This window comes from Hippoglossus hippoglossus, chromosome 5 (assembly GCF_009819705.1).
Source record: "Hippoglossus hippoglossus isolate fHipHip1 chromosome 5, fHipHip1.pri, whole genome shotgun sequence".
In the NCBI taxonomy this organism is placed as follows: domain Eukaryota; kingdom Metazoa; phylum Chordata; class Actinopteri; order Pleuronectiformes; family Pleuronectidae; genus Hippoglossus; species Hippoglossus hippoglossus.
In genome coordinates, this window is record NC_047155.1 from 10,361,053 (window position 1) to 10,373,359 (window position 12,307).

A 12,307-nucleotide genomic window follows, 5' to 3' on the forward strand; every position below is an offset into this window, starting at 1 on the left:
GTGTGTGTGTGTGTGTGTGTGTGTGTGTGTGTGTGTGTGTGTGTGTGTGTGTGTGTGTGTGTGTGTGTGTGTGTGTGTGTGTAGATAAGGCACCTGGGGCCTTACAAATCTGATGAACTGATTAAAACAGAGTCTGCAGCAATTCTGGTGGTGCAGTTGTGTTTTGAGCAAAATTCGAATGTCAGCATTCACTATGCTCTTCATTTGAGTTTAGCCTGTTGAAATGCCAATGCTAATACATGTTAATATTCTAGGTATTTGGTTTGAAATCCATTTACTGGACACATTTCATGTTTAACTTGATTATATCGCCAGTGGAAAACTTAGCCACTTGAAACAATGGAATATAGGATGTATCCTCTTGGGAACATGCATGTATGATTTCAGAATCAGAATCAGAATCAGAAGTATTTATTGCCAAGTAGGTTTACACCTACCTGGAATTTGCCTTGGTATATATTTCATGGCAATCCATCCCTTAATTATCAATTACAGTGACTAATGGATAATTTCCTTCACCATGAACTTTTCTATATGACCGTATGAAAGTACCGGTGTAAATTCACCGAAGACACATGAGAACAAGTTGTGAAGCTATCGGCCAAATCAACTCCGGAGATGGTCAAGGACGAATTGTGATGATGCTGAATGTGTAAAGGCATTTTCATTGTCAATAAACATAAACACATAAATGGGTAACTGCAAATAATCACATGTGACTGAAGTAGCTAAGCAGATAACAACCATCAGACAGTAGGTCCTCAAAGATCCTCAGTCTTCAATTATGGACGTTGCTCTGGACGATCATGGATGGAGTGAACAGGAGGCATATCGGAAAGCAAGCAAATAAAACAATCTCACATACTATCTCTTTTTTGGGGTGTGTTTTCTGGACCCACACAAGTGTCAGGAGGATGTTCTCCATGTGTGTTAGTCTCTGTTTTCTTCTCACGGTCAGAACATGCAGGTTAGATTTATTCGGGAATCGAAATTGCGTGTAGGTGTGAATGTGAGTGTGAATGTTTGTTTTTCTTTATTTGTCAGTCCTGTAATAGACTGGAGACCTGTCTAGGGTTTACCTCACCTCTCACACAATGTCACCTGAGACTGCGTCCAACCCCGTGCGACAGTTAAAGGACAGCTGATAATGGACGGATGAATGAATGCCATCAATCAATCAATCAATCAATCAAATTTTATTTGTATAGCCCATATTCACAAATCACAATTTGTCTCATAGGGCTTTAACATGGTGTGACATCCTCTGCCCTTAACCCTCAACAAGAGTAAGGAAAAACTACTTAAAAACCCTTTTAACAGGGAAAAAAGAATGTAGAAACCTCAGAGAGAGCCACATGTGAGGGATCCCTCTCCCAGGACGGACAGAAGTGCAATGGATGTCAAGTGTAAAGGAGAACATCAAGATAAAGGTTTTAGCAGCATTGATTAGGGTAAACATTTTGAAGTATAACTGAAGGTCAGTGAATTGGTGGATTAATGTCATTAATGGTCACTGAAGCAATAGCAGTGTCCTCTGTCAAAACCATGTTTGACAGTGTTTTATAACCACATCCTCAGTCATCATCCTCATTCAAACACAACACAACACACAGCGGCCTCATTACACTGCACTCACGCTCATGTGTTTTTTCATTCAGGGGTGTGTGCAGTGACCCCAACACACTCTTTCCACAACCCTGTCTGCCCCTCCCCCCCGGCCAAACCCCTACACACAGACACACACTCAATCCCATCTTCCTTCACTCCTCCCCCCCACTCTTATAGGAGTCACCTCCCTGCATAAACAGCCTCAGCAAAAGTGACAGAAAGACTGTACAACAATGTGATAGAATTTAAGAAGAACATCACACAATTCAGACCAGCATGAATTCTGTAAATATCGCAGAAGTGGACGAGAAAATAGACGTGTGTGTGTATAAGAGTGCGTGGGCTCATCTCATTTTAATGAATGACTGACAACCTTATAACATGATTAAGTCCAGTAACCTCCAGTCTGGCGTCCCCATACACTTGCAGCTTGTTAAAAACCATTTTGGTCAGGTTTTTTTGGTTTTACATTCACATGCTCCTCAAGCATTGACACAGCTCCCCAACTTTTGTGCTGCTAAAACATCACTTGATTCCCTCTCAGAAGTTCACTAACATGAGCCTGAAAACAAACTTACGTACACAGTCAAACAAAACACGCAAGCATCTGCAAAAGGATTTTCAGTAAAGCCCTTTTCCATCTTCCAGAAAATGTCCAGACACAATTTTCCAGACCTTTCCCGGAGTTCGCCTTTCACATATGAAGAACGCAGAAATTTCCGCAATGGACATTATGTTTTTTTTGCTTACAGAACATTGAACCTTTTTCATCCTGACATATTTGCTACATTTGTTTAGTTTTTTACAGTTTTGCATCTGTCGCGTGTCAGAAACATTATCAACGCACCCACTCACTCACTCTAGATTTTCCAGACGTTTCCCTGCTGTATTCTCCCATGGGCTCACGCAGACATTTTTCGGGAGATTTTACTTTGGGGCTGTTCAGGAAACGTTCCGGAAAATGTCTGAAGCAACTGACTCAGACATGTGGAGGTGGCTCGGAGAGGTGATTGGCCAATCAACTCTCCCTGGATTCAAAAGGAGGATAGACTTCATGAGAGCTGAGCTGCAAAGCTAGAAGCAGGCTAAAATAGCTGGCAAGTTTATGTTAAGTGTTTGTGAGCTTATCTTTGATTTACTAAAAATATCCTAAGAAAGGAACTGGTTTGTCTCTGGCTGTTGTGGTGAGACCCCGGTGGCATCGTCATATGCCACACAGCCCCTCCAGAAAATTGTCCGGAGTTCAATACGTGCCTGGAAGCAGCTTACGATATTTCATGCATGTTTTAGAAAATCGAAAAGAAAGAAAAAAGTAGAAAACACATCCAGGCGGTGACATAAGGTGCCTCGACATCAATGTGTAAAGGACTCAAATTTGCTTATTCACTCTAAATTTTAGCAGAAGATCCTTTTCAAGAGCAACTTAAACTGCAGATACAAACTTTTTCAAAAGCAAACCCTTCCTTGGAATTTTCCAGGCGTGGGTATTTAAACCACAATAAAGTTTGCGAAACGATGAACCAGTCACACCCCAAATATTTCCAATATTTCGTTTCCAAACCATCTCAGTCGATGCCTTCTAATCCGCCTGCTCACACCCTTTAACATCTGTCCATCTCAGAGCAGTGTGAGGCTGCGGCTCTTTACACAGTGGCTCTACAGGATCAGCATGGGGGCCAGGGGCTCTTTAGGCCTTCTGTTGTTGCCCTGAGGCAAGACCGTGACCTCTGACCTGCACACACAAACACACACACACACACTCACTTACACACTCACACACGCAACATGTGCAAGCATGCAGACATTAACAGAAGCGCAGAGTGTGCAAATAACCTGAATTTATATGCACACACACACAAATATGCCCATGTGCGGATACACACCAGACAACAGAAGGCTGTGCAGCAACTGTGTAAGCTATGGATCGACACGCTGACTGCAGCCTGTCCAACAACATCCACTGTGACAATCGCTCCCATAAAAGTGAGCTAAAGAACCCGTTCCAGAGAATCCCCGCTCTCACACCTGGCCCCAGCTTCTGCTTTCAGTTGTGCTGATGAGAAAACAGCAGCTGAGAATGAGGTGACCGAGCTCTGAATCATCTCGTTCGTAACATCTCAACTCTCTCCCACTTCAGAGGAGACGAGAAACAGGTTTGGTAATGCACAAATAATGTGCAGAGAGAGAGAGAGAGAGAGAGAGAGAGAGAGAGAGAGAGAGAGAGAGAGAGAGAGAGAGAGAGAGAGAGACAGAAACAGCTGCCAGTCCCTGCAAAAACCCCTTTGGGACATTGAGGTTCACTGCCCACGGCTGTGACTCAACTTCCTGCTTAAACGATTTGTTCAACGGGCATCGCAGAGGGCACTTTGGTCTTCCTTTATGAAACTTAAACATCTAGCGAATTAAGACCCTTTCAACATCAGCCCAACAGCAAAAGTGTATTTCAGGAAGGTTGAAAGTACAAACTCCATGTTTTCCTGTGTATTAAGAGAAGAAAGGTAACTCCATCCTCACTTCACATGCATCTTTAACAGCCCCTGAGCTCACCACCTGCCCCACGACTGATCAATACATGAAGGGCGGTTTCCAGGCAGAGCTGAGGTAATGATTGGCCTTCAGGTCCAAAGTGAAGATGACACAGCCCTGACACCGTCCCTCCCCTGTTTCCTTCTAATCTCCTCCTTTTCTCCTTCCCCCTTATCCACTCATCCATCTATTGATTTGACTGTATAGATACTTACTCAGTTCTCAGATTACACCTTCGGTTGCTCTGTCTGTCCTGTTCCTAATGTCTTTCTTTAAAAATAGGCAATTACCACATGGTTCAGTTCAGGTCATGTGCATCATCCATCCATCTTTTCAGGTTTCCACATCTCAGTAAATGAGAGAGAACAAAGAGCAGAGACAGCGAATCATTTCTCACCCAATCACAAATAAAACCTGAAGTGAACGTCTGCTAATTCCCTCTTTAACATTCAAGTCATATTGACACGGATGTGGCTTAATAAAAACCCTGCAGCTCGCCCCTGACCAATATTGGGATTATTATTTGTAGGTTGACAGTCATGTTCCCTGTAGCTATGGTAATTCTCCTGGGTCTACTTCATGTCTACTTGTATTGACTTCAATGAGATGGAAAAGCTACTTAAATAATGTATTTACCAAAACATGGTGTATTTCTGTCTGTTCCAAAACGACCCAGACAATAATTAAAGGTTTTGATTAAACTATGAGATCTATGACAGATTTGACACCATGTCCACAATTCACTTAAAACCTGACACAGTTTTATCTCACATTCAGCTGAGATAATTCAGCCCATAGCTGATGGAGGAAATTAGAAAAGGGGCTCTTGCACAACACAAAACCACAAACCTCCACAATTGATTCTCCCAGCCCATGTTTCCTGTCCTCTACTGTCCAACAACAGCAACTTGCCAAAAAAGGAATCTCTAATGGATGCAAAGGGAATATATATATAAATAGCTTTTGAATCTTGACCATTTTAGGTTATCCTACAAAATCGAGCAACAAATCTTTTTTTAATAAATATAAACAAAAAGCCTCCACATTCTTTGCAATTTCCTGTTTCTTTCTGCTTTTATCTCTGATGTCGGTTCAGTATCAGTTCCCACTGAAGCTGCCACCCGCTGATTGATTAACCTGCATCTTTATCAGCCCGATTGCCTTCGAATGCACACAAACACACACACGTGGGCACACTTACACACACTCGAGGGCACACATTCTCCCTCTCACACACACACACACACACACACACACACACACACACACACACACACACACACACACACACACACAGAGATCTTTAATCAAAGGGACGGCCTGCCATGATTTATTCATCCCTGCAGCCCCCGTTCCCATCAGACCCTCTCCCCCTCCCCCACACACACATCATACAATATTCATAGTCATGTCAAGGTAATGCATTAACAGCTACTTTGTCAAGCAACAGGGAAAGCAAGCAGCACTAGCACAAGCAATTCACACCAAACATAACGATTAGCTGTTCTGATAATGCAACGAAACGCCGGCAGACATCGTAACATTCTCAGATGACCCCGTGTGTTCATCTCCTGAAGTGGAGATGCAGAATCTCACTGCTTCTCCTGTACGCTGCCAAACTGTGCATTCTCTCTGCATCTCCATCAGGTCTGAGTTGCATGTTTCCCCCTGACTCTGCAGATTGTCCCTTTCACTCCAGGGAACACGTGGTCCGCAGAGTAATATTCCTGAAAGCTCGGGGCCAGGCAGCGCTGCTCCCCATCGAGCTTTTGTCCAAACCGAGGCAGTGGAGGAATGGGAGAATGCTAAATAGACAGAGAGTAAGTGGGAGGTAGTAAAGAGCATTAACCGTGTGTGTGTGTGAGTGTGTGTGTGTGTGTGTGTGTGTGTGTGTGTGTGTGTGTGTGTGTGTGTGTGTGTGTGTGTGTGTGTGTGTGTGCACGCATATACTAGACTGTAAAGCCCATGCTATATACCCTTTGCTCATTCTGATTTCTCAAGCGCTGCGACAGGGTGAGTTCCTACATTTACGAGGCTTTCACATGAATGGCCTGAGACATTTAGCAACAAGAGTTACTGTGGGACAAACTGAAAAAGGAAAGAGAGAGAGAGAGAGAGAGAGAGAGAGAGAGAGAGAGAGAGAGAGAGAGAGTCATGAATTGAATTAGGGAGGAGAAAAGGGGAAGGTTCATTCTCAACTGTTAAGCCGGGTGCTTAAAAAGCAGCTTTTATTTCGCTATTTTAATGCAAATCAGCAGAAATTCTTCTTTGTGATATGAATGTGAGACGCAGTTATGCTGTGTCCCATTTAAACACAATTATATATGTGTGCATATGTAAAATGTAGGGTCCAGAGGATATTGAGTTTGTCCTTTCATCCATCTCCAAGAAAGTGGAAACTATTGCTTCAATACAAAAACATGTTATCTTTAAGTGACTTAAAGTGTCAATAAGAGCACTGCTGTGTTTCTTATCTTTTGCACTTCACTCCACCTTGAATCTCTGTAACCTTTCGGAGGTCATCCGAAAATCACCTCCATGCACCACTCTGTTTTTTTAAGCTGTGTTCATCAAGCCTCTAGTTCAATAAGAGGATTTGTTCTGCTTCAGAAACCCTATGGTCGATTCTTACTCAGCCAGTGAAACCGAACTGCAGACTACATGTCTGGGCTCAGCTACCTGCGGCCCTGCTACCAGTGAGACTATTCTGGCTCAGAAAGGAAAACCAGGTCCAGAGTAAACATGAACCTTGTTGCAAACCTGAGACTTTCCACCTTCTCTGTGACAGCAACACGGCCAGTTCTGGGTCTACTGACGCACTGATAAATCACAGTCTGACAATACTGTCAATGACACGTAACATGATGGACCCCAAAAAAAAAAATCATTGTTTAAAATGTATTAGTTTGCCTCAGAAAGAAAATATTAAGGGAAAGAGACAAGAACCAGCCCATTAGGTTTCTCTCAAGGCGAAAGAAACAACAACAGATGATTTGTGTCCTCCATCAAACCATCAAAGCAGACCTGCCTTCCCCCACCTTTGTCCATGCACTCTCATACAGAAACTTTACATTAAATCACAAGATCAATTTAAAGAAAGACATGAAAATGGAAAAGCTGGAGGTTTTCCAGCCAGTAAGAGTATGTTGGATACAGTATGATTTACACGGCCATGGCATTGACCTATACATTTATATCTGCAGAATGCATCATGCTTTATCACGCTGCCATGGGGCTGTGGTATGTTGATGTAGGACATTGAAGTCTGCAGTACTATCTGCTTATAGTGAGTATCTGTGTTTTCAGGCAGAAGAGCAGGGTGGTTCTAGGGACTGAAGTGTCAATCTGTTGGGAAACCACTATGGTCCTGACTAAAATATTTCAACAAATATTAAATGAATTACCTTGAATTTCCTCACAGAGTGATGATGCACCAGAGGCTGAATCCGACTGACTTTTCATCTAGTTGGAAGTTTTATGTGAAAGGTCTTGAAAACTATTTAAGGTACAATAATGGTATGGACATTAATGTTCTGTCAGAACTTTGTTGATTTCATTATGTCAATTTTTCTATTTGTCCAATATTTTTGGTTTATTACCAAATACCATCAAAGCTAATGACCTATCAGGTTTGCTAATTTACGACAAAGACGTCAAGAGAGTTTGTTGAGATATGAGCCGACACCGGTGTTTGTGTGTTTTCAAGAAAATCACGTGATCTATGCAGCAGAGTTAATACGTCACTTCCTGCCTCTGTCTGCTGCACCTGACTGATCCACCTCTCACCTGAATAACGTGGAGGATTTGATGCTGTTGTGAACGCGCCTGTGCAGAGAACCTCACGATGTGTTGTGCATGTGTGAAAGGCAAACTCTGGGTAAACTCCATAGCCACTTCTTGTGGATTTTACCAACAGGTCATGTCTGAAATCGGCTTTATTCTGCTCTTAAGACCAGTCCTGCTACTGCCCACGATGCAGGTCCTGAAAAAGGTTCTATTAAATCCAATATGAGGAAAATACTTCTGAGCTAGTCCAGGTCAGAAATCAAATCATTCTCGACCAATTTAGATTTTTTAATCAGATTTTCCTCAACCCAGTACACAACATCCATCTGGCTACAGGAGCCCTTTGGCTCAAACCTGCGGAATATGCCTTTTACTTGGGTGAAATAGAGTTTGGGTCACGTTGCCACCACAAATAAACCGCTCCAGCATTTCTTTGTGACTAACCACTAACTGTAAAGGGTCTGAGTGCAGCTGCTTGATTTGGTCCACACCCAAGTACGATTGCTGCGTTCAGATCTGCACAAACACTACGTGACAAGCAGGAAAACAAACCAGAGTCTGGTTCAAATGAACAACACAATCCGCTTTGAAGTGAAAATGTAAGCACAACATGCACATAGACAGTGTTTATCCATTGCCACCACAACTTATTCCGCTTTTTCATTAGTGATCGTATATAAACCGGTATTTTCCTGTTACACGTTATCTGGCAGATTTACGACAGAACAGAAAAAAACATGCAGAAGCTGTGTTAAGGAACACTGGCAGATGAGGGATTAAGGTCATGGGGGCTTCCTGTCTTCACCAGGCAATGAAACTATTCATGGAAGCACATCTCATAGCAATACAAATAGCAGACCCGCACATAACTCAGACTCAAATACCCTCTCATCTCATCCTCTGTCTGGCATCAGCAGTAGCACAAGAAGCCCCCTAAGTCCAGCTTGGGGCCTCAGCGGCAGGACGACAACAACGGAGATGGATAAAACAGAAAGTTTGCAGAAGACTGAGATGCCAGATCAAGGCTCTGTGTGTGGCATACCCCTACTTCCTCCTGACATGTCACTGAGCGGGATCTCCTTACAGGACGGGTTGACCTTTGCCTTGGTCTTTGGTACCATATTGAAAAGGAAGCGGAGGGAATAGAAACAACTACAATCCTGTACTGAGCAGATACTGTAAAGCTGAACAAAGACGCTCATTCCATAGACCTGCCATATCTGTTTGTGTAGTTGACTTTTTCCGTTTCCGGATGTTGTGTAGCTTTGCATAACTTCTCTGAGGCTTTAGTATGACGGAGTATAAGGGTCACATTGAAGGAAAAAAAGGGAGATTTCAAGAGTAGAGTAAAGTTGTAATGTTACGAGAATAAATTGCAGAATTAAGTTGCGATTTAGTGAGAAAAAAAGCCACATTTGAAGAAAAAGAAAAAATCTGAAATAACCAGCATGGATTCCCTAATATTCTGACTTTCCCCCTCTAAAATAACTCATAGCCAAAAATTACAAAAATGATCTTGTATTATTAGGACTTTATTCTTCTCCTTTAAGAGGCTCTACTGTACTGTCATACTTGAGAAATCAGCCTCAAACCCTAAGAGTGTGTAACTCTACAAGAGCGACCGTATGACTAAGCTGATCTTTACGAGCACTTTAACAATAAAAGGCTGCATGATACAATCGTGAGTCAGCACAGGACAGCACATCAAAGCACATATATCATTTTCACCCTCGAATCCGGTGGCCTGACACAATAAGCACGACATAGTGTGGCCACAGGCGACGGTAAAACAAGCCTCGAAGATACAAAGAGAGAATGAGTCCACAGCGTCTAATTACAGCAGGTTTCAGGCAAACTCTTTCATGACCGTATATCAGAGGAGATATGAGCAGAGATGACGGGACAACCTTGGAAACTAAACTCTGATCTGAGCTGCAATAGCACAGAGAGGGTACTATCATAATGCTTAATGGAAAATGTATTATTCAGACAGGAAACATAATTGCTCTGTTGCATTACCTGAATAATACATTATCTGAAAATGTAACAATAGAAACTCCAAAAATATTCTGCACTCCAAATTGTCCATCTATTTTTACCGGGGATTTGGGGGTTTGAGGGGCCTGCAAAATTTTGATTCTATATAAGTGGTTGTTTTATGATCTATAATCTTTATTTTCACACTCACTGTGTTCATTTTTGATGTCTTTTAAGCCAATAATTAAATGAATAAATGAAAAATAGCCTATTTGTCTATAGAGTCATTGACAACTTCAACTTGCAGTAGTTTTAATCGATATGTTTTTGTATCAAATTAAAATATGAAAAGTACTATGACAATGTGAAAGGGGTTTGTTTATGGTGAGGAATCTAGAAATAATTTTCAGCTAACTGTTAACCTACTATTCTTTAGACTTTTGTGTTGTTTTCAAATGCATCATGAAGCAGTTTTCAGTGAACTAGCACTAAAAATCAACTGTTCATTATGTCTCAGCACCAAACAACAGACAGTGACTGGTAGCAACTATAGCAGGTGAACATAATGGAGCATGTAGCATCTAAAGATTCAGAAATGTCCCTCAGTTGCTGGTGGAGACCAAAAATAAAGCTAAAATAGGCTGAACATTGGACTTAAACTCACCGAGGGATGTATTTATCATGATGCTGGATATTTAATCAAAAGCATATGCTAATTTGCCACTTCAACTTATAAGGTAATGATTTATTGGTATGTGTTTAAAACTTCTAACTGCTGCTCCCAGAGAAACAAAAAGTAAGTTATAGCTCATCAAATGTTCCTCTATCGACTGAGAACACAAGCAAATCAGACTCTTTCTGAATGAAATTAACTGAATCACAAAAGTGAAAAGGGAAAAGGGTTTTTCCTTGATCATGAGAAGTTGAGATGACATTCATATTTTTTACAGAGCAGAAACTTTCAAGTTGGGAAAAAGGAATATTTACAGTTAATGAAATGAATAAAAAGTTAGGAATGAAAAAAGTTTTTCAAGAATCAGGCGATGTAATAATTTTGGTGTCAAATGTTTCCTGGGTAGGGGGCACAATGACCCATGACCTCAGTATTTCTACAGCAAATCATGTACACGTGCAGCAGCAGGTGTGATGTCATCGCGTACTGGAAGCAGAATTATTCACACCACTCTCTTCCAGTAGGTGCATCACATCATCACATCGGGTTAGACTCATTTATGCACCATCTCCTGGCACTATCAGCTCCTCCGATGCAGCGTGGGCTGTTTCTCTGCTGCACTTTGGAAGAGGCTGCAGCAGAGAGTGATACAACACTTACAGCTCCTGGTCAGTTTTTTAAATAAGTTCCAGGAATGCTGCTGGACGATGAGCAGCAGGTTTCAGAGCGGTGACACGACTCTCACTGACTGACTGTGTGACTGCTGATGTCATTCCCCCGGTCTTACCAGGCGACAGGGAGACTGCAGCCGCGGTTAAACTGAGGAACCGACTGTTAAATCTGGAGCTCTAAAACAGGGACCTGTAGTAAACTATCTCCCCTTTTGCTTTGAGTTATACCACACACCAGTGTTGCTTTTGTTTTACTCACAGGTGGAAATACCTATGTGCAGTTTTGAGCAATTTTAAGTAACTTTATATTTATTCAGCATCACATTTCCAAGGGAAACATTGTACTTCAAACACTTATTTCACAACTATGATTACTAGTTAGTGTGCAGTTACAGATTTTACACAATAATATAATGTATTATATAATTAAATATCATAATTATATATAATAAAAATGATCATTATAATATTTAAAGTGATAATCTATAGTTTAATACTCACTAGGGCCATTTTGTCTGTCCAATAGACTTGACTTTTGATACTTTGTAATGGAATGTTTTATATTTTAGTGCTAAAGGAACAGACAATTTCTTCCATCACTAGTTAGAATTATATACATATATGTATATACAATATGTATCTATGCAATTGTATGCCTCACTTGTGACGCTTATTTTCTTCTCTTCTGAAGGTTAAAAAATTGTGAGCTTTTTGGTGTATAGGGATGTGCATGATAACCAAGTGAAGTTGAAGTGAAAAAAGCAACACAGACCTATGTGTTTTTGAAAGAAAAACATTTTGTATGTAGGCCAATTACAAAATAATTCTCCATAGAACTTAATCTGATATATCTCCATCCCGATCAAATATTTGAGGTAAAATAAGGTTGACCTTTTGTTTTCAGCCTCGCAGTAAACACTTCCAAACATTTACAAGCAAACTTATTGTTATGACTAATTCCTAATTTCTGGAGGACTTGTTCCAGTCACACTGAAAAACACATACAAAATAGCTGTTGGCGAACAGCAGATCAGAGAACTGGGGACGGTCACATGGACAAGCAAAC

The 12,307-nt window shown here is 41.3% G+C and overlaps 1 protein-coding gene across 4 annotated transcripts in view; it reads right to left on the reverse strand.

Annotated features, from left to right (window-relative positions):
- The window catches only part of itga7 (integrin, alpha 7), a 37,096-nt gene that overhangs the window by 23,678 nt on the left and 1,111 nt on the right, over nucleotides 1-12,307 (reverse strand). The window lies entirely within an intron of this gene.